The sequence below is a fragment of the Hypanus sabinus genome, chromosome 23 (assembly GCF_030144855.1).
Source record: "Hypanus sabinus isolate sHypSab1 chromosome 23, sHypSab1.hap1, whole genome shotgun sequence".
NCBI classification, from domain to species: domain Eukaryota; kingdom Metazoa; phylum Chordata; class Chondrichthyes; order Myliobatiformes; family Dasyatidae; genus Hypanus; species Hypanus sabinus.
In genome coordinates this window covers 29,840-54,895 of record NC_082728.1, presented here as the reverse complement: position 1 = coordinate 54,895, position 25,056 = coordinate 29,840, and the positions used below count along the sequence as shown (strand labels likewise).

Sequence of the window (25,056 nt, the reverse complement as noted above, 5' to 3'; positions counted from 1 at the left end):
GTATTGTCTGCGGACAAACTGGCATTGTGGCAGGTCACCACCAGGTGGGAGTATTCTCCACATCTCATCTGTCATGGCGGCAGGACACCAGCAGGTGGGAGTGTTGAACACATCTGATCTGTCGTTATGACAGGACACCACCAGGTGGGAGTATTGTCCACATCTGATCTGTCGTTATGGCAGGACACAGGTGGGAGTATTGTCTACGGACGAACTGTCATTGTGGCAGGACACCACCAGGTGGGAGTATTCTCCACATCTCATCTGTCATGGCGGCAGGACACCAGCAGGTGGGAGTGTTGTACACATCTGATCTGTCGTTATGACAGGACACCACCAGGTGGGTGTATTGTCCACATCTGATCTGTCATTATGACAGGACACCACCAGGTGGGATATTGTCTACGGACGAACTGTCATTGCGGCCGGACACCACAAGGTGGGAGTGTTGTCAACAAGGGATCAGTCCTTGCCACAGGACAGCTGCAGGTGGAAATGTTGTACAGAGCCAAACTGTCATTGTGTTAGGTTGAAATTATGCGGGCAGTGGGCTAACAGGCCCTCTTGTGATTTTTGATCTCCTCACTTGAGATTCCGTTTCATGTCACCCTGCCACTTTGATCTGGCCCACGCCTTCATTAACCAGGTCCCACACTTGCCTTTGTTGAATCTTGCCCCTCTCGACATAGGATATCCGGTTTGTGAGGGTTTAGCAAGGGTTAATCGGGGAGGGCCTAGGGTTTGTGGGGGTGTGTGCCCCTTTTGGAAGTTGCCTATGGTTTGTGGGGGGGTGTGCCTCTTTTGGAAGTTGCCTAGGGTTTGTGGGCGTGTGTGCCCCTTTGGGAATTTCCCTAGGGTTTGTGGGGGTGTGTGCCCCTTTTGGACATTACGATTAGGTTTGAGTGTAGGGCTGGTGGATGTATATGTTTGGCTGGCAGAGGTTAGCCTGCAGAATTTGAAGTATGGGATCGCGGAATGCCTAGGGTTTGTGGGGGTGTGTGCCCGTTTTGGAATTTGCCTAGGGTTTCTAGGGATGTGTGCCCCCTTTGCACTTTAGGATTTGGTTTGAGTGCTGAGCTGGTGGATGTACATATGTTGCATTCACAGGTAAGGCTGTCGAGTTTTGAGCAGTGATGTATGAACTGCTATGGTGGATAGGCTCACATGAGGGTAAGGGTTAGGATTTTGTTGCAAAACTGTCATACCGACAGGTCACCACCGGATGGGATTTCTGTCTTCACCTAATCCTTCTTTGTGACAGGACACCACCAGGCGGGAGTGTTGTCCACATCTGATCTGTCATGGCGGCAGGACTCCAGCAGGTAGGAGTGTTGAACACATCTGATCTGTCGTTATGACTGGACACCACCAGGTGGGAGTATTGTCCACATCTGATCTGTCGTTATGGCAGGACACTACCAGGTGGGAGTGTTGTCCACATCTGATCTGTCATGGCGGCAGGACTCCAGCAGGTGGTAGTGTTGTACACATATGATCTATCATTATGACTGGACACCACCAGGTGGGAGTATTGTCCACATCTGATCTGTCGTTATGACAGGGCACCACCTAGTGGGCGTATTGTCTGCGGACGAACTGGCATTGTGGCAGGTCACCACCAGGTGGGAGTATTCTCCACATCTCATCTGTCATGGCGGCAGGACACCAGCAAGTGGGAGTGTTGTACACATCTGATCTGTCGTTATGACAGGACACCACCAGGTGGGAGTATTGTCCACATCTGATCTGTCGTTATGACAGGACACCACCAGGTGGGAGTATTGTCTACGGACGAACTGTCATTGTGGCAGGACACCACCAGTTGGGAGTATTCTCCACATCTCATCTGTCATGGTGGCAGGACACCAGCAGGTGGGAGTGTTGTACACATCTGATCTGTCATTATGACAGGACACCACCAGGTGGGTGTATTGCCCACATCTGATCTGTCGTTATGACAGGACACCACCAGGTGGGAGTATTCTCCACATCTCATCTGTCATGGCGGCAGGACACCAGCAGGTGGGAGTGTTGTACACATCTGATCTGTCGTTATGACAGGACACCACCAGGTGGTTGTATTGTCCACATCTGATCTGTCGTTATGACAGGACACCACCAGGTGGGAGTATTGTCTACAGACGAACTGTCATTGCGGCAGGACACCACAAGGTGGGAGTGTTGTCAACAAGGGATCAGTCCTTGCCGCAGGACAGCTGCAGGTGGAAATGTTGTACAGAGCCAAACTGTCATTGTGTTAGGTTGAAATTATGCTGGCAGTGGGCTAAAAGGCCCTCTTCTGATTTTTGATCTCCTCACTTGAGATTCCGTTTCATGTCACCCTGCCACTTTGATCTGGCCCACGCCTTCATTAACCAGGTCCCACACTTGCCTTTGTTGAATCTTGCCCCTCTCGACATAGGATATCCGGTTTGTGGGGGTTTAGCAAGGGTTAATCGGGGAGTGCCTAGGGTTTCTAGGGTGCAAAGGGCCCGCATTAGGATTAGGGTTAGGTTGAGATTATGCGGGCAGTGGGCTAAAAAGCCCTCTTGTGATTTCTGATCTCCTCACTTGAGATTCTGTTTCACATCACCCTGCCACTTTGATCTGGCCCACGCCTTCAATAACCAGGTCCCACACTTGCCCTTGTTGAATCCTACCGCTCTCGACATAGAATATCCGATTTATGGGGATTTAGCAAGGGTTAATCGGGGAGTGCCTAGGGTTTGTGGGGGTGTGTGCCCCTTTTGGAATTTGCCTAGGGTTTGTGGGGGTGTGTGCCCCTTTTGGACTTTACAATTAGGTTTGAGTGTAGGGCTGGTGGATGTATATGTTTGGCTAGGCAGAGGTTAGGCTGCAGAACTTGAAGTATGAGCTGCTGTGCCGGCTCGGCTTGTACATGGAAGTCACGGTAATCTGGCCCATGCCTTTCATTATCGTGGTCCGACACCACTTGGTTCAGCGAACTGGGTGTGCACTGGGGCACATCGTCAGTAGTGAACATTCGGATCCTAAGCTGTTTCGGGCCTTTAATCGCATTAGGTTTAGGATGAGATTATGCGGGCAGTGGGGTAAAAAGCCCTCTTGTGATTTCTGATCACCTCACTTGAGATGCCGTTTCACGTGACCCTGCCGCTTTGATCTGGCCCACGCCTTCATTAACCAGGTCCCACACTTGCCTTTTTTGAATCTTGCCCTCTCTGGTTCGTTGGGGCTTAGCAAGGGTTAATCGGGGAGTGCCTAGGGTTTGTGGGGCTGTGTGTACCTTTTGGAATTTGCCTAGGGTTTGTGGGGGTGTGTGCACCATTTGCACTTTAGGATTTGGTTTGAGTGTTGAGCTGGTGGATGTATATATGTGGCAGTCACAGGTAAGGCTGTCGAGTTTTGAGCAGTGATTTATAAACTGCTATGGCGGATAGGCTCGAATGAGCGTAAGGGTTAGGATTTTGTTGCAAAACTGTCATACCGACAGGTCACCACCAGATGGGATTTCTGTCTTCACCTAATCCTTCTTTGTGACAGGACACCACCAGGTGGGAGTGCTGTCCACATCTGATCTGTCATGGCGGCAGGACACCAGCAGGTGGGAGTGTTGTACACATCTGATCTATCATTATGACAGGACACCACCAGGTGGGAGTATTGTCCAACATCTGATCTGTCGTTATGACAGGGCACCACCAGGTGGGAGTATTCTCCACATCTCATCTGTCATGGCGGCAGGACACCAGCAGGTGGGAGTGTTGAACACATCTGATCTGCCGTTATGACAGGTCACCACCAGGTGGGAGTATTGTCCACATCTGATCTGTCGTTATGACAGGACACCAGCAGGTGGGAGTATTCTCCACATTTGATCTGTCATGGCTGCAGGACACCAGCAGGTGGGAGTGTTCTACACATCTGATCTGTCGTTATGACAGGACACCACCAGGTGGGAGTATTGTCTACGGACGAACTGCCCTCTTGTGATTTTTGATCTCTTCACTTGAGATTCCGTTTCACGTGACCCTGCCACTTGGGCCATGCCTTTCATTATCGTGGTCCGACACCACTTGGTTCAGCGAACAGTGTGCACTGGGGCACATCATCAGTAGTGAACATTCGGATCCTCGGCTGTTTCTGGCCTTTAATCACTAGACAGCCTACAGAAGCGGCCCAACAGTGTCCGACTCAGACACTGCTTGTAATTTTCCCAGGGACCAATAATGAGAGGCATGTAATTCTGAGGGTAAAGATATTTTTAAATATCATTACCTGGCACCTGTATGCCTGGGATTGCATGGGTTAAATTGAGAGTGTTTATTTTGCATTCAGCAGAGCTGAACCTGAGTTTAGCACTGACCTGTCTGTCGTCCCCGTCCGGGGTTTAATATTACTGCTTCTCTCTCGCCTTATGTGTATCTGGGCTTTCTTATTGGCCTTTCGTGGGCGGGGAGAGTGAAGAGCGTGTCACTTATAGGTTAGGTTGAGATTATGCGGGCAGTGGGCTAAAAAGCCCTCTTGTGATTTTTGATCTCCTCACTTGAGATTCCGTTTCATGTCACCCTGCCACTTTGATCTGGCCCACGCCTTCATTAACCCGGTCCCACACTTGCCTTTTTTGAATCTTGCCCCACTCGACATAGGATATCCGGTTTGTGGGGGTTTAGCAAGGGTTAATCGGGGAGTGCCTAGGGTTTGTGGGGGTGCGTGCCCCTTTTGGAAGTTGCCTAGGGTTTGTGGGGGTGTGTGCCCCTTTTGGAATTTGCCTACGGTTTGTGGGGGTGTGTGCCCCTTTTGGAAGTTGCCTAGGGTTTGTGGGCGTGTGTGCCCCTTTGGGAATTTGCCTATGGTTTGTGGGGGTGTGTGCCCCTTTTGGACATTACGATTAGGTTTGAGTGTAGGGCTGGTGGATGTATATGTTTGGCTGGCAGAGGTTAGCCTGCAGAATTTGAAGTATGAGATCGGGGAATGCCTAGGGTTTGCGGGGGTGTGTGCCCCTTTTGGAATTTGCCTAGGGTTTGTAGGGGTGTGTGCCCCCTTTGCACTTTAGGAATTGGTTTGAGTGCTGAGCTGGTGGATGTACATATGTGGCAGTCACAGGTAAGGCTGTCGAGTTTTGAGCAGTGATGTATGAACTGCTATGGTGGATAGGCTCACATGAGGGTAAAACTGTCATACCGACAGGTCACCACCAGATGGGAATTCTGTCTTCACCTAATCCTTCTTAGTGACAGGACACCACCTGGCGGGAGTATTGTCCACATCTGATCTGTCATGGCGGCAGGACACCAGCAGGTGGTAGTGTTGTACACATCTGATCTATCGTTATGACAGGACACCACCAGGTGGGAGTATTGTCTACATCTGATCTGTCGTTATGACAGGGCACCACCTAGTGGGCGTATTGTCTGCGGACGAACTGGCATTGTGGCAGGTCACCACCAGGTGGGAGTATTCTCCACATCTCATCTGTCATGGCGGCAGGACACCAGCAGGTGGTAGTGCTGTACACATCTGATCTATCGTTATGACAGGACACCACCAGGTGGGAGTATTGTCCACATCTGATTTGTCGTTATGGCAGGACACAGGTGGGAGTATTGTCTACGGACGAACTGTCATTGTGGCAGGACACCACCAGGTGGGAGTATTCTCCACATCTCATCTGTCATGGCGGCAGGACACCAGCAGGTGGTAGTGTTGTACACATCTGATCTATCGTTATGACAGGACACCACCAGGTGGGAGTATTGTCCAACATCTGATCTGTCGTTATGACAGGGCACCACCTAGTGGGCGTATTGTCTGCGGACAAACTGGCATTGTGGCAGGTCACCACCAGGTGGGAGTATTCTCCACATCTCATCTGTCATGGCGGCAGGACACCAGCAGGTGGGAGTGTTGAACACATCTGATCTGTCGTTATGACAGGACACCACCAGGTGGGAGTATTGTCCACATCTGATCTGTCGTTATGGCAGGACACAGGTGGGAGTATTGTCTACGGACGAACTGTCATTGTGGCAGGACACCACCAGGTGGGAGTATTCTCCACATCTCATCTGTCATGGCGGCAGGACACCAGCAGGTGGGAGTGTTGTACACATCTGATCTGTCGTTATGACAGGACACCACCAGGTGGGTGTATTGTCCACATCTGATCTGTCATTATGACAGGACACCACCAGGTGGGATATTGTCTACGGACGAACTGTCATTGCGGCCGGACACCACAAGGTGGGAGTGTTGTCAACAAGGGATCAGTCCTTGCCACAGGACAGCTGCAGGTGGAAATGTTGTACAGAGCCAAACTGTCATTGTGTTAGGTTGAAATTATGCGGGCAGTGGGCTAACAGGCCCTCTTGTGATTTTTGATCTCCTCACTTGAGATTCCGTTTCATGTCACCCTGCCACTTTGATCTGGCCCACGCCTTCATTAACCAGGTCCCACACTTGCCTTTGTTGAATCTTGCCCCTCTCGACATAGGATATCCGGTTTGTGAGGGTTTAGCAAGGGTTAATCGGGGAGGGCCTAGGGTTTGTGGGGGTGTGTGCCCCTTTTGGAAGTTGCCTATGGTTTGTGGGGGGGTGTGCCTCTTTTGGAAGTTGCCTAGGGTTTGTGGGCGTGTGTGCCCCTTTGGGAATTTCCCTAGGGTTTGTGGGGGTGTGTGCCCCTTTTGGACATTACGATTAGGTTTGAGTGTAGGGCTGGTGGATGTATATGTTTGGCTGGCAGAGGTTAGCCTGCAGAATTTGAAGTATGGGATCGCGGAATGCCTAGGGTTTGTGGGGGTGTGTGCCCGTTTTGGAATTTGCCTAGGGTTTCTAGGGATGTGTGCCCCCTTTGCACTTTAGGATTTGGTTTGAGTGCTGAGCTGGTGGATGTACATATGTTGCATTCACAGGTAAGGCTGTCGAGTTTTGAGCAGTGATGTATGAACTGCTATGGTGGATAGGCTCACATGAGGGTAAGGGTTAGGATTTTGTTGCAAAACTGTCATACCGACAGGTCACCACCGGATGGGATTTCTGTCTTCACCTAATCCTTCTTTGTGACAGGACACCACCAGGCGGGAGTGTTGTCCACATCTGATCTGTCATGGCGGCAGGACTCCAGCAGGTAGGAGTGTTGAACACATCTGATCTGTCGTTATGACTGGACACCACCAGGTGGGAGTATTGTCCACATCTGATCTGTCGTTATGGCAGGACACTACCAGGTGGGAGTGTTGTCCACATCTGATCTGTCATGGCGGCAGGACTCCAGCAGGTGGTAGTGTTGTACACATATGATCTATCATTATGACTGGACACCACCAGGTGGGAGTATTGTCCACATCTGATCTGTCGTTATGACAGGGCACCACCTAGTGGGCGTATTGTCTGCGGACGAACTGGCATTGTGGCAGGTCACCACCAGGTGGGAGTATTCTCCACATCTCATCTGTCATGGCGGCAGGACACCAGCAAGTGGGAGTGTTGTACACATCTGATCTGTCGTTATGACAGGACACCACCAGGTGGGAGTATTGTCCACATCTGATCTGTCGTTATGACAGGACACCACCAGGTGGGAGTATTGTCTACGGACGAACTGTCATTGTGGCAGGACACCACCAGTTGGGAGTATTCTCCACATCTCATCTGTCATGGTGGCAGGACACCAGCAGGTGGGAGTGTTGTACACATCTGATCTGTCATTATGACAGGACACCACCAGGTGGGTGTATTGCCCACATCTGATCTGTCGTTATGACAGGACACCACCAGGTGGGAGTATTCTCCACATCTCATCTGTCATGGCGGCAGGACACCAGCAGGTGGGAGTGTTGTACACATCTGATCTGTCGTTATGACAGGACACCACCAGGTGGTTGTATTGTCCACATCTGATCTGTCGTTATGACAGGACACCACCAGGTGGGAGTATTGTCTACAGACGATCTGTCATTGCGGCAGGACACCACAAGGTGGGAGTGTTGTCAACAAGGGATCAGTCCTTGCCGCAGGACAGCTGCAGGTGGAAATGTTGTACAGAGCCAAACTGTCATTGTGTTAGGTTGAAATTATGCTGGCAGTGGGCTAAAAGGCCCTCTTCTGATTTTTGATCTCCTCACTTGAGATTCCGTTTCATGTCACCCTGCCACTTTGATCTGGCCCACGCCTTCATTAACCAGGTCCCACACTTGCCTTTGTTGAATCTTGCCCCTCTCGACATAGGATATCCGGTTTGTGGGGGTTTAGCAAGGGTTAATCGGGGAGTGCCTAGGGTTTCTAGGGTGCAAAGGGCCCGCATTAGGATTAGGGTTAGGTTGAGATTATGCGGGCAGTGGGCTAAAAAGCCCTCTTGTGATTTCTGATCTCCTCACTTGAGATTCTGTTTCACATCACCCTGCCACTTTGATCTGGCCCACGCCTTCAATAACCAGGTCCCACACTTGCCCTTGTTGAATCCTACCGCTCTCGACATAGAATATCCGATTTATGGGGATTTAGCAAGGGTTAATCGGGGAGTGCCTAGGGTTTGTGGGGGTGTGTGCCCCTTTTGGAATTTGCCTAGGGTTTGTGGGGGTGTGTGCCCCTTTTGGACTTTACAATTAGGTTTGAGTGTAGGGCTGGTGGATGTATATGTTTGGCTAGGCAGAGGTTAGGCTGCAGAACTTGAAGTATGAGCTGCTGTGCCGGCTCGGCTTGTACATGGAAGTCACGGTAATCTGGCCCATGCCTTTCATTATCGTGGTCCGACACCACTTGGTTCAGCGAACTGGGTGTGCACTGGGGCACATCGTCAGTAGTGAACATTCGGATCCTAAGCTGTTTCGGGCCTTTAATCGCATTAGGTTTAGGATGAGATTATGCGGGCAGTGGGGTAAAAAGCCCTCTTGTGATTTCTGATCACCTCACTTGAGATGCCGTTTCACGTGACCCTGCCGCTTTGATCTGGCCCACGCCTTCATTAACCAGGTCCCACACTTGCCTTTTTTGAATCTTGCCCTCTCTGGTTCGTTGGGGCTTAGCAAGGGTTAATCGGGGAGTGCCTAGGGTTTGTGGGGCTGTGTGTACCTTTTGGAATTTGCCTAGGGTTTGTGGGGGTGTGTGCACCATTTGCACTTTAGGATTTGGTTTGAGTGTTGAGCTGGTGGATGTATATATGTGGCAGTCACAGGTAAGGCTGTCGAGTTTTGAGCAGTGATTTATAAACTGCTATGGCGGATAGGCTCGAATGAGCGTAAGGGTTAGGATTTTGTTGCAAAACTGTCATACCGACAGGTCACCACCAGATGGGATTTCTGTCTTCACCTAATCCTTCTTTGTGACAGGACACCACCAGGTGGGAGTGCTGTCCACATCTGATCTGTCATGGCGGCAGGACACCAGCAGGTGGGAGTGTTGTACACATCTGATCTATCATTATGACAGGACACCACCAGGTGGGAGTATTGTCCAACATCTGATCTGTCGTTATGACAGGGCACCACCAGGTGGGAGTATTGTCTACGGACGAACTGGCATTGTGGCAGGACACCACCAGGTGGGAGTATTCTCCACATCTCATCTGTCATGGCGGCAGGACACCAGCAGGTGGGAGTGTTGAACACATCTGATCTGCCGTTATGACAGGTCACCACCAGGTGGGAGTATTGTCCACATCTGATCTGTCGTTATGACAGGACACCACCAGGTGGGAGTATTGTCTACGGACGAACTGTCATTGTGGCAGGACACCAGCAGGTGGGAGTATTCTCCACATCTCATCTGTCATGGCGGCAGGACACCAGCAGGTGGGAGTGTTGTACACATCTGATCTGTCGTTATGACAGGACACCACCAGGTGGGTGTATTGTCCACATCTGATCTGTCATTATGACAGGACACCACCAGGTGGGATATTGTCTACGGACGAACTGTCATTGCGGCCGGACACCACAAGGTGGGAGTGTTGTCAACAAGGGATCAGTCCTTGCCACAGGACAGCTGCAGGTGGAAATGTTGTACAGAGCCAAACTGTCATTGTGTTAGGTTGAAATTATGCGGGCAGTGGGCTAACAGGCCCTCTTGTGATTTTTGATCTCCTCACTTGAGATTCCGTTTCATGTCACCCTGCCACTTTGATCTGGCCCACGCCTTCATTAACCAGGTCCCACACTTGCCTTTGTTGAATCTTGCCCCTCTCGACATAGGATATCCGGTTTGTGAGGGTTTAGCAAGGGTTAATCGGGGAGGGCCTAGGGTTTGTGGGGGTGTGTGCCCCTTTTGGAAGTTGCCTATGGTTTGTGGGGGGGTGTGCCTCTTTTGGAAGTTGCCTAGGGTTTGTGGGCGTGTGTGCCCCTTTGGGAATTTCCCTAGGGTTTGTGGGGGTGTGTGCCCCTTTTGGACATTACGATTAGGTTTGAGTGTAGGGCTGGTGGATGTATATGTTTGGCTGGCAGAGGTTAGCCTGCAGAATTTGAAGTATGGGATCGCGGAATGCCTAGGGTTTGTGGGGGTGTGTGCCCGTTTTGGAATTTGCCTAGGGTTTCTAGGGATGTGTGCCCCCTTTGCACTTTAGGATTTGGTTTGAGTGCTGAGCTGGTGGATGTACATATGTTGCATTCACAGGTAAGGCTGTCGAGTTTTGAGCAGTGATGTATGAACTGCTATGGTGGATAGGCTCACATGAGGGTAAGGGTTAGGATTTTGTTGCAAAACTGTCATACCGACAGGTCACCACCGGATGGGATTTCTGTCTTCACCTAATCCTTCTTTGTGACAGGACACCACCAGGCGGGAGTGTTGTCCACATCTGATCTGTCATGGCGGCAGGACTCCAGCAGGTAGGAGTGTTGAACACATCTGATCTGTCGTTATGACTGGACACCACCAGGTGGGAGTATTGTCCACATCTGATCTGTCGTTATGGCAGGACACTACCAGGTGGGAGTGTTGTCCACATCTGATCTGTCATGGCGGCAGGACTCCAGCAGGTGGTAGTGTTGTACACATATGATCTATCATTATGACTGGACACCACCAGGTGGGAGTATTGTCCACATCTGATCTGTCGTTATGACAGGGCACCACCTAGTGGGCGTATTGTCTGCGGACGAACTGGCATTGTGGCAGGTCACCACCAGGTGGGAGTATTCTCCACATCTCATCTGTCATGGCGGCAGGACACCAGCAAGTGGGAGTGTTGTACACATCTGATCTGTCGTTATGACAGGACACCACCAGGTGGGAGTATTGTCCACATCTGATCTGTCGTTATGACAGGACACCACCAGGTGGGAGTATTGTCTACGGACGAACTGTCATTGTGGCAGGACACCACCAGTTGGGAGTATTCTCCACATCTCATCTGTCATGGTGGCAGGACACCAGCAGGTGGGAGTGTTGTACACATCTGATCTGTCATTATGACAGGACACCACCAGGTGGGTGTATTGCCCACATCTGATCTGTCGTTATGACAGGACACCACCAGGTGGGAGTATTCTCCACATCTCATCTGTCATGGCGGCAGGACACCAGCAGGTGGGAGTGTTGTACACATCTGATCTGTCGTTATGACAGGACACCACCAGGTGGTTGTATTGTCCACATCTGATCTGTCGTTATGACAGGACACCACCAGGTGGGAGTATTGTCTACAGACGATCTGTCATTGCGGCAGGACACCACAAGGTGGGAGTGTTGTCAACAAGGGATCAGTCCTTGCCGCAGGACAGCTGCAGGTGGAAATGTTGTACAGAGCCAAACTGTCATTGTGTTAGGTTGAAATTATGCTGGCAGTGGGCTAAAAGGCCCTCTTCTGATTTTTGATCTCCTCACTTGAGATTCCGTTTCATGTCACCCTGCCACTTTGATCTGGCCCACGCCTTCATTAACCAGGTCCCACACTTGCCTTTGTTGAATCTTGCCCCTCTCGACATAGGATATCCGGTTTGTGGGGGTTTAGCAAGGGTTAATCGGGGAGTGCCTAGGGTTTCTAGGGTGCAAAGGGCCCGCATTAGGATTAGGGTTAGGTTGAGATTATGCGGGCAGTGGGCTAAAAAGCCCTCTTGTGATTTCTGATCTCCTCACTTGAGATTCTGTTTCACATCACCCTGCCACTTTGATCTGGCCCACGCCTTCAATAACCAGGTCCCACACTTGCCCTTGTTGAATCCTACCGCTCTCGACATAGAATATCCGATTTATGGGGATTTAGCAAGGGTTAATCGGGGAGTGCCTAGGGTTTGTGGGGGTGTGTGCCCCTTTTGGAATTTGCCTAGGGTTTGTGGGGGTGTGTGCCCCTTTTGGACTTTACAATTAGGTTTGAGTGTAGGGCTGGTGGATGTATATGTTTGGCTAGGCAGAGGTTAGGCTGCAGAACTTGAAGTATGAGCTGCTGTGCCGGCTCGGCTTGTACATGGAAGTCACGGTAATCTGGCCCATGCCTTTCATTATCGTGGTCCGACACCACTTGGTTCAGCGAACTGGGTGTGCACTGGGGCACATCGTCAGTAGTGAACATTCGGATCCTAAGCTGTTTCGGGCCTTTAATCGCATTAGGTTTAGGATGAGATTATGCGGGCAGTGGGGTAAAAAGCCCTCTTGTGATTTCTGATCACCTCACTTGAGATGCCGTTTCACGTGACCCTGCCGCTTTGATCTGGCCCACGCCTTCATTAACCAGGTCCCACACTTGCCTTTTTTGAATCTTGCCCTCTCTGGTTCGTTGGGGCTTAGCAAGGGTTAATCGGGGAGTGCCTAGGGTTTGTGGGGCTGTGTGTACCTTTTGGAATTTGCCTAGGGTTTGTGGGGGTGTGTGCACCATTTGCACTTTAGGATTTGGTTTGAGTGTTGAGCTGGTGGATGTATATATGTGGCAGTCACAGGTAAGGCTGTCGAGTTTTGAGCAGTGATTTATAAACTGCTATGGCGGATAGGCTCGAATGAGCGTAAGGGTTAGGATTTTGTTGCAAAACTGTCATACCGACAGGTCACCACCAGATGGGATTTCTGTCTTCACCTAATCCTTCTTTGTGACAGGACACCACCAGGTGGGAGTGCTGTCCACATCTGATCTGTCATGGCGGCAGGACACCAGCAGGTGGGAGTGTTGTACACATCTGATCTATCATTATGACAGGACACCACCAGGTGGGAGTATTGTCCAACATCTGATCTGTCGTTATGACAGGGCACCACCAGGTGGGAGTATTGTCTACGGACGAACTGGCATTGTGGCAGGACACCACCAGGTGGGAGTATTCTCCACATCTCATCTGTCATGGCGGCAGGACACCAGCAGGTGGGAGTGTTGAACACATCTGATCTGCCGTTATGACAGGTCACCACCAGGTGGGAGTATTGTCCACATCTGATCTGTCGTTATGACAGGACACCACCAGGTGGGAGTATTGTCTACGGACGAACTGTCATTGTGGCAGGACACCAGCAGGTGGGAGTATTCTCCACATTTGATCTGTCATGGCTGCAGGACACCAGCAGGTGGGAGTGTTCTACACATCTGATCTGTCGTTATGACAGGACACCACCAGGTGGGAGTATTGTCTACGGACGAACTGCCCTCTTGTGATTTTTGATCTCTTCACTTGAGATTCCGTTTCACGTGACCCTGCCACTTGGGCCATGCCTTTCATTATCGTGGTCCGACACCACTTGGTTCAGCGAACAGTGTGCACTGGGGCACATCATCAGTAGTGAACATTCGGATCCTCGGCTGTTTCTGGCCTTTAATCACTAGACAGCCTACAGAAGCGGCCCAACAGTGTCCGACTCAGACACTGCTTGTAATTTTCCCAGGGACCAATAATGAGAGGCATGTAATTCTGAGGGTAAAGATATTTTTAAATATCATTACCTGGCACCTGTATGCCTGGGATTGCATGGGTTAAATTGAGAGTGTTTATTTTGCATTCAGCAGAGCTGAACCTGAGTTTAGCACTGACCTGTCTGTCGTCCCCGTCCGGGGTTTAATATTACTGCTTCTCTCTCGCCTTGTGTGTATCTGGGCTTTCTTATTGGCCTTTCGTGGGCGGGGAGAGTGAAGAGCGTGTCACTTATAGGTTAGGTTGAGATTATGCGGGCAGTGGGCTAAAAAGCCCTCTTGTGATTTTTGATCTCCTCACTTGAGATTCCGTTTCATGTCACCCTGCCACTTTGATCTGGCCCACGCCTTCATTAACCCGGTCCCACACTTGCCTTTTTTGAATCTTGCCCCACTCGACATAGGATATCCGGTTTGTGGGGGTTTAGCAAGGGTTAATCGGGGAGTGCCTAGGGTTTGTGGGGGTGCGTGCCCCTTTTGGAAGTTGCCTAGGGTTTGTGGGGGTGTGTGCCCCTTTTGGAATTTGCCTACGGTTTGTGGGGGTGTGTGCCCCTTTTGGAAGTTGCCTAGGGTTTGTGGGCGTGTGTGCCCCTTTGGGAATTTGCCTATGGTTTGTGGGGGTGTGTGCCCCTTTTGGACATTACGATTAGGTTTGAGTGTAGGGCTGGTGGATGTATATGTTTGGCTGGCAGAGGTTAGCCTGCAGAATTTGAAGTATGAGATCGGGGAATGCCTAGGGTTTGCGGGGGTGTGTGCCCCTTTTGGAATTTGCCTAGGGTTTGTAGGGGTGTGTGCCCCCTTTGCACTTTAGGAATTGGTTTGAGTGCTGAGCTGGTGGATGTACATATGTGGCAGTCACAGGTAAGGCTGTCGAGTTTTGAGCAGTGATGTATGAACTGCTATGGTGGATAGGCTCACATGAGGGTAAAACTGTCATACCGACAGGTCACCACCAGATGGGAATTCTGTCTTCACCTAATCCTTCTTAGTGACAGGACACCACCTGGCGGGAGTATTGTCCACATCTGATCTGTCATGGCGGCAGGACACCAGCAGGTGGTAGTGTTGTACACATCTGATCTATCGTTATGACAGGACACCACCAGGTGGGAGTATTGTCTACATCTGATCTGTCGTTATGACAGGGCACCACCTAGTGGGCGTATTGTCTGCGGACGAACTGGCATTGTGGCAGGTCACCACCAGGTGGGAGTATTCTCCACATCTCATCTGTCATGGCGGCAGGACACCAGCAGGTGGTAGTGCTGTACACATCTGATCTATCGTTATGACAGGACACCACCAGGTGGGAGTATTGTCCACATCTGATTTGTCGTTATGGCAGGACACAGGTGGGAGTATTGTCTACGGACGAACTGTCATTGTGGCAGGACACCACCAGGTGGGAGTATTCTCCACATCTCATCTGTCATGGCGGCAGGACACCAGCAGGTGGTAGTGTTGTACACATCTGATCTATCGTTATGACAGGACACCACCAGGTGGGAGTATTGTCCAACATCTGATCTGTCGTTATGACAGGGCACCACCTAGTGGGCGTATTGTCTGCGGACAAACTGGCATTGTGGCAGGTCACCACCAGGTGGGAGTATTCTCCACATCTCATCTGTCATGGCGGCAGGACACCAGCAGGTGGGAGTGTTGAACACATCTGATCTGTCGTTATGACAGGACACCACCAGGTGGGAGTATTGTCCACATCTGATCTGTCGTTATGGCAGGACACAGGTGGGAGTATTGTCTACGGACGAACTGTCATTGTGGCAGGTCACCACCAGGTGGGAGTATTCTCCACATCTCATCTGTCATGGCGGCAGGACACCAGCAGGTGGGAGTGTTGTACACATCTGATCTGTCGTTATGACAGGACACCACCAGGTGGGTGTATTGTCCACATCTGATCTGTCATTATGACAGGACACCACCAGGTGGGATATTGTCTACGGACGAACTGTCATTGCGGCCGGACACCACAAGGTGGGAGTGTTGTCAACAAGGGATCAGTCCTTGCCACAGGACAGCTGCAGGTGGAAATGTTGTACAGAGCCAAACTGTCATTGTGTTAGGTTGAAATTATGCGGGCAGTGGGCTAACAGGCCCTCTTGTGATTTTTGATCTCCTCACTTGAGATTCCGTTTCATGTCACCCTGCCACTTTGATCTGGCCCACGCCTTCATTAACCAGGTCCCACACTTGCCTTTGTTGAATCTTGCCCCTCTCGACATAGGATATCCGGTTTGTGAGGGTTTAGCAAGGGTTAATCGGGGAGGGCCTAGGGTTTGTGGGGGTGTGTGCCCCTTTTGGAAGTTGCCTATGGTTTGTGGGGGTGTGTGCCTCTTTTGGAAGTTGCCTAGGGTTTGTGGGCGTGTGTGCCCGTTTTGGAATTTGCCTAGGGTTTCTAGGGATGTGTGCCCCCTTTGCACTTTAGGATTTGGTTTGAGTGCTGAGCTGGTGGATGTACATATGTTGCATTCACAGGTAAGGCTGTCGAGTTTTGAGCAGTGATGTATGAACTGCTATGGTGGATAGGCTCACATGAGGGTAAGGGTTAGGATTTTGTTGCAAAACTGTCATACCGACAGGTCACCACCGGATGGGATTTCTGTCTTCACCTAATCCTTCTTTGTGACAGGACACCACCAGGCGGGAGTGTTGTCCACATCTGATCTGTCATGGCGGCAGGACTCCAGCAGGTAGGAGTGTTGAACACATCTGATCTGTCGTTATGACTGGACACCACCAGGTGGGAGTATTGTCCACATCTGATCTGTCGTTATGGCAGGACACTACCAGGTGGGAGTGTTGTCCACATCTGATCTGTCATGGCGGCAGGACTCCAGCAGGTGGTAGTGTTGTACACATATGATCTATCATTATGACTGGACACCACCAGGTGGGAGTATTGTCCACATCTGATCTGTCGTTATGACAGGGCACCACCTAGTGGGCGTATTGTCTGCGGACGAACTGGCATTGTGGCAGGTCACCACCAGGTGGGAGTATTCTCCACATCTCATCTGTCATGGCGGCAGGACACCAGCAAGTGGGAGTGTTGTACACATCTGATCTGTCGTTATGACAGGACACCACCAGGTGGGAGTATTGTCCACATCTGATCTGTCGTTATGACAGGACACCACCAGGTGGGAGTATTGTCTACGGACGAACTGTCATTGTGGCAGGACACCACCAGTTGGGAGTATTCTCCACATCTCATCTGTCATGGTGGCAGGACACCAGCAGGTGGGAGTGTTGTACACATCTGATCTGTCATTATGACAGGACACCACCAGGTGGGTGTATTGCCCACATCTGATCTGTCGTTATGACAGGACACCACCAGGTGGGAGTATTCTCCACATCTCATCTGTCATGGCGGCAGGACACCAGCAGGTGGGAGTGTTGTACACATCTGATCTGTCGTTATGACAGGACACCACCAGGTGGTTGTATTGTCCACATCTGATCTGTCGTTATGACAGGACACCACCAGGTGGGAGTATTGTCTACAGACGAACTGTCATTGCGGCAGGACACCACAAGGTGGGAGTGTTGTCAACAAGGGATCAGTCCTTGCCGCAGGACAGCTGCAGGTGGAAATGTTGTACAGAGCCAAACTGTCATTGTGTTAGGTTGAAATTATGCTGGCAGTGGGCTAAAAGGCCCTCTTCTGATTTTTGATCTCCTCACTTGAGATTCCGTTTCATGTCACCCTGCCACTTTGATCTGGCCCACGCCTTCATTAACCAGGTCCCACACTTGCCTTTGTTGAATCTTGCCCCTCTCGACATAGGATATCCGGTTTGTGGGGGTTTAGCAAGGGTTAATCGGGGAGTGCCTAGGGTTTCTAGGGTGCAAAGGGCCCGCATTAGGATTAGGGTTAGGTTGAGATTATGCGGGCAGTGGGCTAAAAAGCCCTCTTGTGATTTCTGATCTCCTCACTTGAGATTCTGTTTCACATCACCCTGCCACTTTGATCTGGCCCACGCCTTCAATAACCAGGTCCCACACTTGCCCTTGTTGAATCCTACCGCTCTCGACATAGAATATCCGATTTATGGGGATTTAGCAAGGGTTAATCGGGGAGTGCCTAGGGTTTGTGGGGGTGTGTGCCCCTTTTGGAATTTGCCTAGGGTTTGTGGGGGTGTGTGCCCCTTTTGGACTTTACAATTAGGTTTGAGTGTAGGGCTGGTGGATGTATATGTTTGGCTAGGCAGAGGTTAGGCTGCAGAACTTGAAGTATGAGCTGCTGTGCCGGCTCGGCTTGTACATGGAAGTCACGGTAATCTGGCCCATGCCTTTCATTATCGTGGTCCGACACCACTTGGTTCAGCGAACTGGGTGTGCACTGGGGCACATCGTCAGTAGTGAACATTCGGATCCTAAGCTGTTTCGGGCCTTTAATCGCATTAGGTTTAGGATGAGATTATGCGGGCAGTGGGGTAAAAAGCCCTCTTGTGATTTCTGATCACCTCACTTGAGATGCCGTTTCACGTGACCCTGCCGCTTTGATCTGGCCCACGCCTTCATTAACCAGGTCCCACACTTGCCTTTTTTGAATCTTGCCCTCTCTGGTTCGTTGGGGCTTAGCAAGGGTTAATCGGGGAGTGCCTAGGGTTTGTGGGGCTGTGTGTACCTTTTGGAATTTGCCTAGGGTTTGTGGGGGTGTGTGCACCATTTGCACTTTAGGATTTGGTTTGAGTGTTGAGCTGGTGGATGTATATATGTGGCAGTCACAGGTAAGGCTGTCGAGTTTTGAGCAGTGATTTATAAACTGCTATGGCGGATAGGCTCGAATGAGCGTAAGGGTTAGGATTTTGTTGCAAAACTGTCATACCGACAGGTCACCACCAGATGGGATTTCTGTCTTCACCTAATCCTTCTTTGTGACAGGACACCACCAGGTGGGAGTGCTGTCCACATCTGATCTGTCATGGCGGCAGGACACCAGCAGGTGGGAGTGTTGTACACATCTGATCTATCATTATGACAGGACACCACCAGGTGGGAGTATTGTCCAACATCTGATCTGTCGTTATGACAGGGCACCACCAGGTGGGAGTATTGTCTACGGACGAACTGGCATTGTGGCAGGACACCACCAGGTGGGAGTATTCTCCACATCTCATCTGTCATGGCGGCAGGACACCAGCAGGTGGGAGTGTTGAACACATCTGATCTGCCGTTATGACAGGTCACCACCAGGTGGGAGTATTGTCCACATCTGATCTGTCGTTATGACAGGACACCACCAGGTGGGAGTATTGTCTACGGACGAACTGTCATTGTGGCAGGACACCAGCAGGTGGGAGTATTCTCCACATTTGATCTGTCATGGCTGCAGGACACCAGCAGGTGGGAGTGTTCTACACATCTGATCTGTCGTTATGACAGGACACCACCAGGTGGGAGTATTGTCTACGGACGAACTGCCCTCTTGTGATTTTTGATCTCTTCACTTGAGATTCCGTTTCACGTGACCCTGCCACTTGGGCCATGCCTTTCATTATCGTGGTCCGACACCACTTGGTTCAGCGAACAGTGTGCACTGGGGCACATCATCAGTAGTGAACATTCGGATCCTCGGCTGTTTCTGGCCTTTAATCACTAGACAGCCTACAGAAGCGGCCCAACAGTGTCCGACTCAGACACTGCTTGTAATTTTCCCAGGGACCAATAATGAGAGGCATGTAATTCTGAGGGTAAAGATATTTTTAAATATCATTACCTGGCACCTGTATGCCTGGGATTGCATGGGTTAAATTGAGAGTGTTTATTTTGCATTCAGCAGAGCTGAACCTGAGTTTAGCACTGACCTGTCTGTCGTCCCCGTCCGGGGTTTAATATTACTGCTTCTCTCTCGCCTTGTGTGTATCTGGGCTTTCTTATTGGCCTTTCGTGGGCGGGGAGAGTGAAGAGCGTGTCACTTATAGGTTAGGTTGAGATTATGCGGGCAGTGGGCTAAAAAGCCCTCTTGTGATTTTTGATCTCCTCACTTGAGATTCCGTTTCATGTCACCCTGCCACTTTGATCTGGCCCACGCCTTCATTAACCCGGTCCCACACTTGCCTTTTTTGAATCTTGCCCCACTCGACATAGGATATCCGGTTTGTGGGGGTTTAGCAAGGGTTAATCGGGGAGTGCCTAGGGTTTGTGGGGGTGCGTGCCCCTTTTGGAAGTTGCCTAGGGTTTGTGGGGGTGTGTGCCCCTTTTGGAATTTGCCTACGGTTTGTGGGGGTGTGTGCCCCTTTTGGAAGTTGCCTAGGGTTTGTGGGCGTGTGTGCCCCTTTGGGAATTTGCCTATGGTTTGTGGGGGTGTGTGCCCCTTTTGGACATTACGATTAGGTTTGAGTGTAGGGCTGGTGGATGTATATGTTTGGCTGGCAGAGGTTAGCCTGCAGAATTTGAAGTATGAGATCGGGGAATGCCTAGGGTTTGCGGGGGTGTGTGCCCCTTTTGGAATTTGCCTAGGGTTTGTAGGGGTGTGTGCCCCCTTTGCACTTTAGGAATTGGTTTGAGTGCTGAGCTGGTGGATGTACATATGTGGCAGTCACAGGTAAGGCTGTCGAGTTTTGAGCAGTGATGTATGAACTGCTATGGTGGATAGGCTCACATGAGGGTAAAACTGTCATACCGACAGGTCACCACCAGATGGGAATTCTGTCTTCACCTAATCCTTCTTAGTGACAGGACACCACCTGGCAGGAGTGTTGTCCACATCTGATCTGTCATGGCGGCAGGACACCAGCAGGTGGTAGTGTTGTACACATCTGATCTATCGTTATGACAGGACACCACCAGGTGGGAGTATTGTCCAACATCTGATCTGTCGTTATGACAGGGCACCACCAGGTGGGAGTATTGTCTACGGACGAACTGGCATTGTGGCAGGACACCACCAGGTGGGAGTATTCTCCACATCTCATCCGTCATGGCGGCAGGACACCAGCAGGTGGGAGTGTTGAACACATCTGATCTGCCGTTATGACAGGTCACCACCAGGTGGGAGTATTGTCCACATCTGATCTGTCGTTATGACAGGACACCACCAGGTGGGAGTATTGTCTACGGACGAACTGTCATTGTGGCAGGACACCAGCAGGTGGGAGTATTCTCCACATTTGATCTGTCATGGTTGCAGGACACCAGCAGGTGGGAGTGTTCTACACATCTGATCTGTCGTTATGACAGGACACCACCAGGTGGGAGTATTGTCTACGGACGAACTGCCCTCTTGTGATTTTTGATCTCTTCACTTGAGATTCCGTTTCACGTGACCCTGCCACTTGGGCCATGCCTTTCATTATCGTGGTCCGACACCACTTGGTTCAGCGAACAGTGTGCACTGGGGCACATCATCAGTAGTGAACATTCGGATCCTCGGCTGTTTCTGGCCTTTAATCACTAGACAACCTACAGAAGCGGCCCAACAGTGTCCGACTCAGACACTGCTTGTAATTTTCCCAGGGACCAATAATGAGAGGCATGTAATTCTGAGGGTAAAGATATTTTTAAATATCATTACCTGGCACCTGTATGCCTGGGATTGCATGGGTTAAATTGAGAGTGTTTACTTTGCATTCAGCAGAGCTGAACCTGAGTTTAGCACTGACCTGTCTGTCGTCCCCGTCCGGGGTTTAATATTACTGCTTCTCTCTCGCCTTGTGTGTATCTGGGCTTTCTTATTGGCCTTTCGTGGGCGGGGAGAGTGAAGAGCGTGTCACTTATAGGTTAGGTTGAGATTATGCGGGCAGTGGGCTAAAAAGCCCTCTTGTGATTTTTGATCTCCTCACTTGAGATTCCGTTTCATGTCACCCTGCCACTTTGATCTGGCCCACGCCTTCATTAACCCGGTCCCACACTTGCCTTTTTTGAATCTTGCCCCACTCGACATAGGATATCCGGTTTGCGGGGGTTTAGCAAGGGTTAATCGGGGAGTGCCTAGGGTTTGTGGGGGTGCGTGCCCCTTTTGGAAGTTGCCTAGGTTTTGTGGGGGTGTGTGCCCCTTTTGGAATTTGCCTACGGTTTGTGGGGGTGTGTGCCCCTTTTGGAAGTTGCCTAGGGTTTGTGGGCGTGTGTGCCCCTTTGGGAATTTGCCTATGGTTTGTGGGGGTGTGTGCCCCTTTTGGACATTACGATTAGGTTTGAGTGTAGGGCTGGTGGGTTAGGGTTAGGGTTAGGTTGAGATTATGCGGGCAGTAGGGTTAGGTTAAGATTATGCGGGCAGTGGGCTAAAAAGCCCTCTTGTGATTTCTGCTCTCCTCACTTGAGATTCTGTTTCACATCACCCTGCCACTTTGATCTGGCCCACGCCTTCATTAACCAGGTCCCACACTTGCCCTTGTTGAATCCTACCCCTCTCAGAATATCAAAAGTTAATCGGGGAATGCCTAGGGTTTGTGGGGGTGTATGCCCCCCTTGGAAGTTGCCTAGGGTTTGTGGGGGTGTCTACCCCTCTTGGAATTTGCCTCTTTATGGGGGTGTATGCCCCTTTTGGACTTTAGGATTAGGTTTAAGTGTAGGGCTGGTGGATCTATATATTTAGCTGGCAGAGGTTAGTCTGCAGAATTTAAAGTCTGAGCTGCTAAGCCAGCTAGGATTATATGGGAAAATCGAAACCTTTCATTATCATGTCCCAGGACACATCATCAGTAATGCACTCTCGGATCGTCGGGTGTTTCGAGCCTTTACATTAGACACCCTCCTCGAGACGGCTCCGTCAAGTCGATCAAGCTTGGCGTGTGTATTACCCCTGGACCAGACAATGAAAGGCGACACCTCCCCTGAGATGGCTCAACCAGGCCGATCACGCTTGGCGTATGTTCTACCCCTAGACCAGACAACGAAAGGCACAAAATTGTACAGGTCATACTACTTCTAAGGGTTAAATTCCAGGGCGGCCTAAATAATGTTCCTACTGCTTATCTTGCGTCTGCGATTTCGACTCCAACCAATTGCCTTCAAAAAAGCGTGATTCCCGACCGGAAGGTCCAACTCGACTCTCGTCCGTCACTCGGGTCTTCTGTGGAGTCTCTAAACCCAGACAGTACTGCTATCCAGTTAAAACGTCCCTCACCTTCTTCCCCCCGCAGGGCCTCTTTTAACTAATGTGATACTAAAACCTAATTGTCCACCTACTGCAAACCTGGCTGTTGCTAGGAGACCGGCTCACCTCAGCCCTTAAAGGTACATTAGCTGCTAATTGGTGAACCTCTCCATTCTTTTAACTATGAATTTTTTAACACCCGATAGGTGAAATAAAATATCTGGGTTTTCTTATTGGCCTCTCTGGGGCCGGGAGAATGAAGAGCGTGTCACTGATAGGTTAGGTTGAAATTATGCGGGCAGTGGGCTAAAAAGCCCTCTTGTGATTTCTGATCTCCCCACTTGAGATTCTGTTTCACATCACCCTGCCACTTTGATCTGGCCCACGCCTTCATTAACCAGGTCCCACACTTGCCCTTGTTGAATCCTACCCCTCTCAGAATATCAAAAGTTAATCGGGGAATGCCTAGGGTTTGTGGGGGTGTATGCCCCCCTTGGAAGTTGCCTAGGGTTTATGGGGGTGACTACCCCTCTTGGAATTTGCCTATTTATGGGGGTGTATGCCCCTTTTGGACTTTAGGATTAGGTTTAAGTGTAGGGCTGGTGGATCTCTATGTTTAGCTGGCAAAGGTTAGTCTGCAGAATTTAAAGTCTGAGCTCCTAAGCCAGCTGCTTGTATAGGAAAATCGAAACCTTTCATTATCATGTGCCAGGACACATCATCAGTAATGCACTCTCGGATCTTCGGGTGTTTCGAGCCTTTACATTAGACACCCTCCTCGAGCCGGCTCCGTCAAGTTGATCAAGCTTGCCGTGTGTATTACCCCTGGACCAGACAATGAAAGGCGACACCTCCCCTGAAATGGCTTAAACCAAGCCAATCACGCTTGGCGTATGTACTACCCCCTAGACCAGACAACGAAAGGCACAAAATTGTACAGGTCATACTACTTCTAAGGGTTTAATTCCAGGGCGGCCTAGCTCCTTGGGCCTCACTCAGGCCATGCGGAGAATCTGTAGGCCTACTTCTTAATTCCCTTAGGTAGTTGGGACTATTTTTCCAGAATTTTCACATAATGAAAGTTCTGGACTATTTTTAACCTGACCGTGGTTAAGAAGGAATCCCCAGGGACACTAACCAGAGTTACCCACTCGCCCACGTGGCAGGTATCGATCCACCCAACCTCTCCTATCTTTGCCTTTCCACATCATTAAGACAATAATGTAAGTAAGACAATAAATAAAAGAATAATGTTCCTACTGCTTATCTTGCGTCTGCGATTTCGACTCCAACCAATTGCCTTCAAAAAAGCGTGATTCCCGACCGGAAGGTCCAACTCGACTCTCGTCCGTCACTCGGGTCTTCTGTGGAGTCTCTAAACCCAGACAGTACTGCTATCCAGTTAAAACGTCCCTCACCTTCTTCCCCCCGCAGGGCCTCTTTTAACTAATGTGATACTAAAACCTAATTGTCCACCTACTGCAAACCTGGCTGTTGCTAGGAGACCGGCTCACCTCAGCCCTTAAAGGTACATTAGCTGCTAATTGGTGAACCTCTCCATTCTTTTAACTATGAATTTTTTAACACCCGATAGGTGAAATAAAATATCTGGGTTTTCTTATTGGCCTCTCTGGGGCCGGGAGAATGAAGAGCGTGTCACTGATAGGTTAGGTTGAAATTATGCGGGCAGTGGGCTAAAAAGCCCTCTTGTGATTTCTGATCTCCCCACTTGAGATTCTGTTTCACATCACCCTGCCACTTTGATCTGGCCCACGCCTTCATTAACCAGGTCCCACACTTGCCCTTGTTGAATCCTACCCCTCTCAGAATATCAAAAGTTAATCGGGGAATGCCTAGGGTTTGTGGGGGTGTATGCCCCCCTTGGAAGTTGCCTAGGGTTTATGGGGGTGACTACCCCTCTTGGAATTTGCCTATTTATGGGGGTGTATGCCCCTTTTGGACTTTAGGATTAGGTTTAAGTGTAGGGCTGGTGGATCTCTATGTTTAGCTGGCAAAGGTTAGTCTGCAGAATTTAAAGTCTGAGCTCCTAAGCCAGCTGCTTGTATAGGAAAATCGAAACCTTTCATTATCATGTGCCAGGACACATCATCAGTAATGCACTCTCGGATCTTCGGGTGTTTCGAGCCTTTACATTAGACACCCTCCTCGAGCCGGCTCCGTCAAGTTG

General features: G+C 50.3%; 1 long non-coding RNA gene across 1 annotated transcript in view; it reads right to left on the bottom strand.

Annotated features, from left to right (window-relative positions):
- LOC132379856 (uncharacterized) overlaps window positions 1-23,986 on the bottom strand; it is a 137,314-nt gene extending 113,328 nt beyond the window's left edge. The window contains exon 1 of the long non-coding RNA XR_009507547.1: window positions 22,741-23,986. This is a non-coding gene — a long non-coding RNA (uncharacterized LOC132379856). The remainder of the gene's footprint in view (window positions 1-22,740) is intronic.
- Window positions 23,987-25,056: the final 1,070 nt, after the last annotated feature.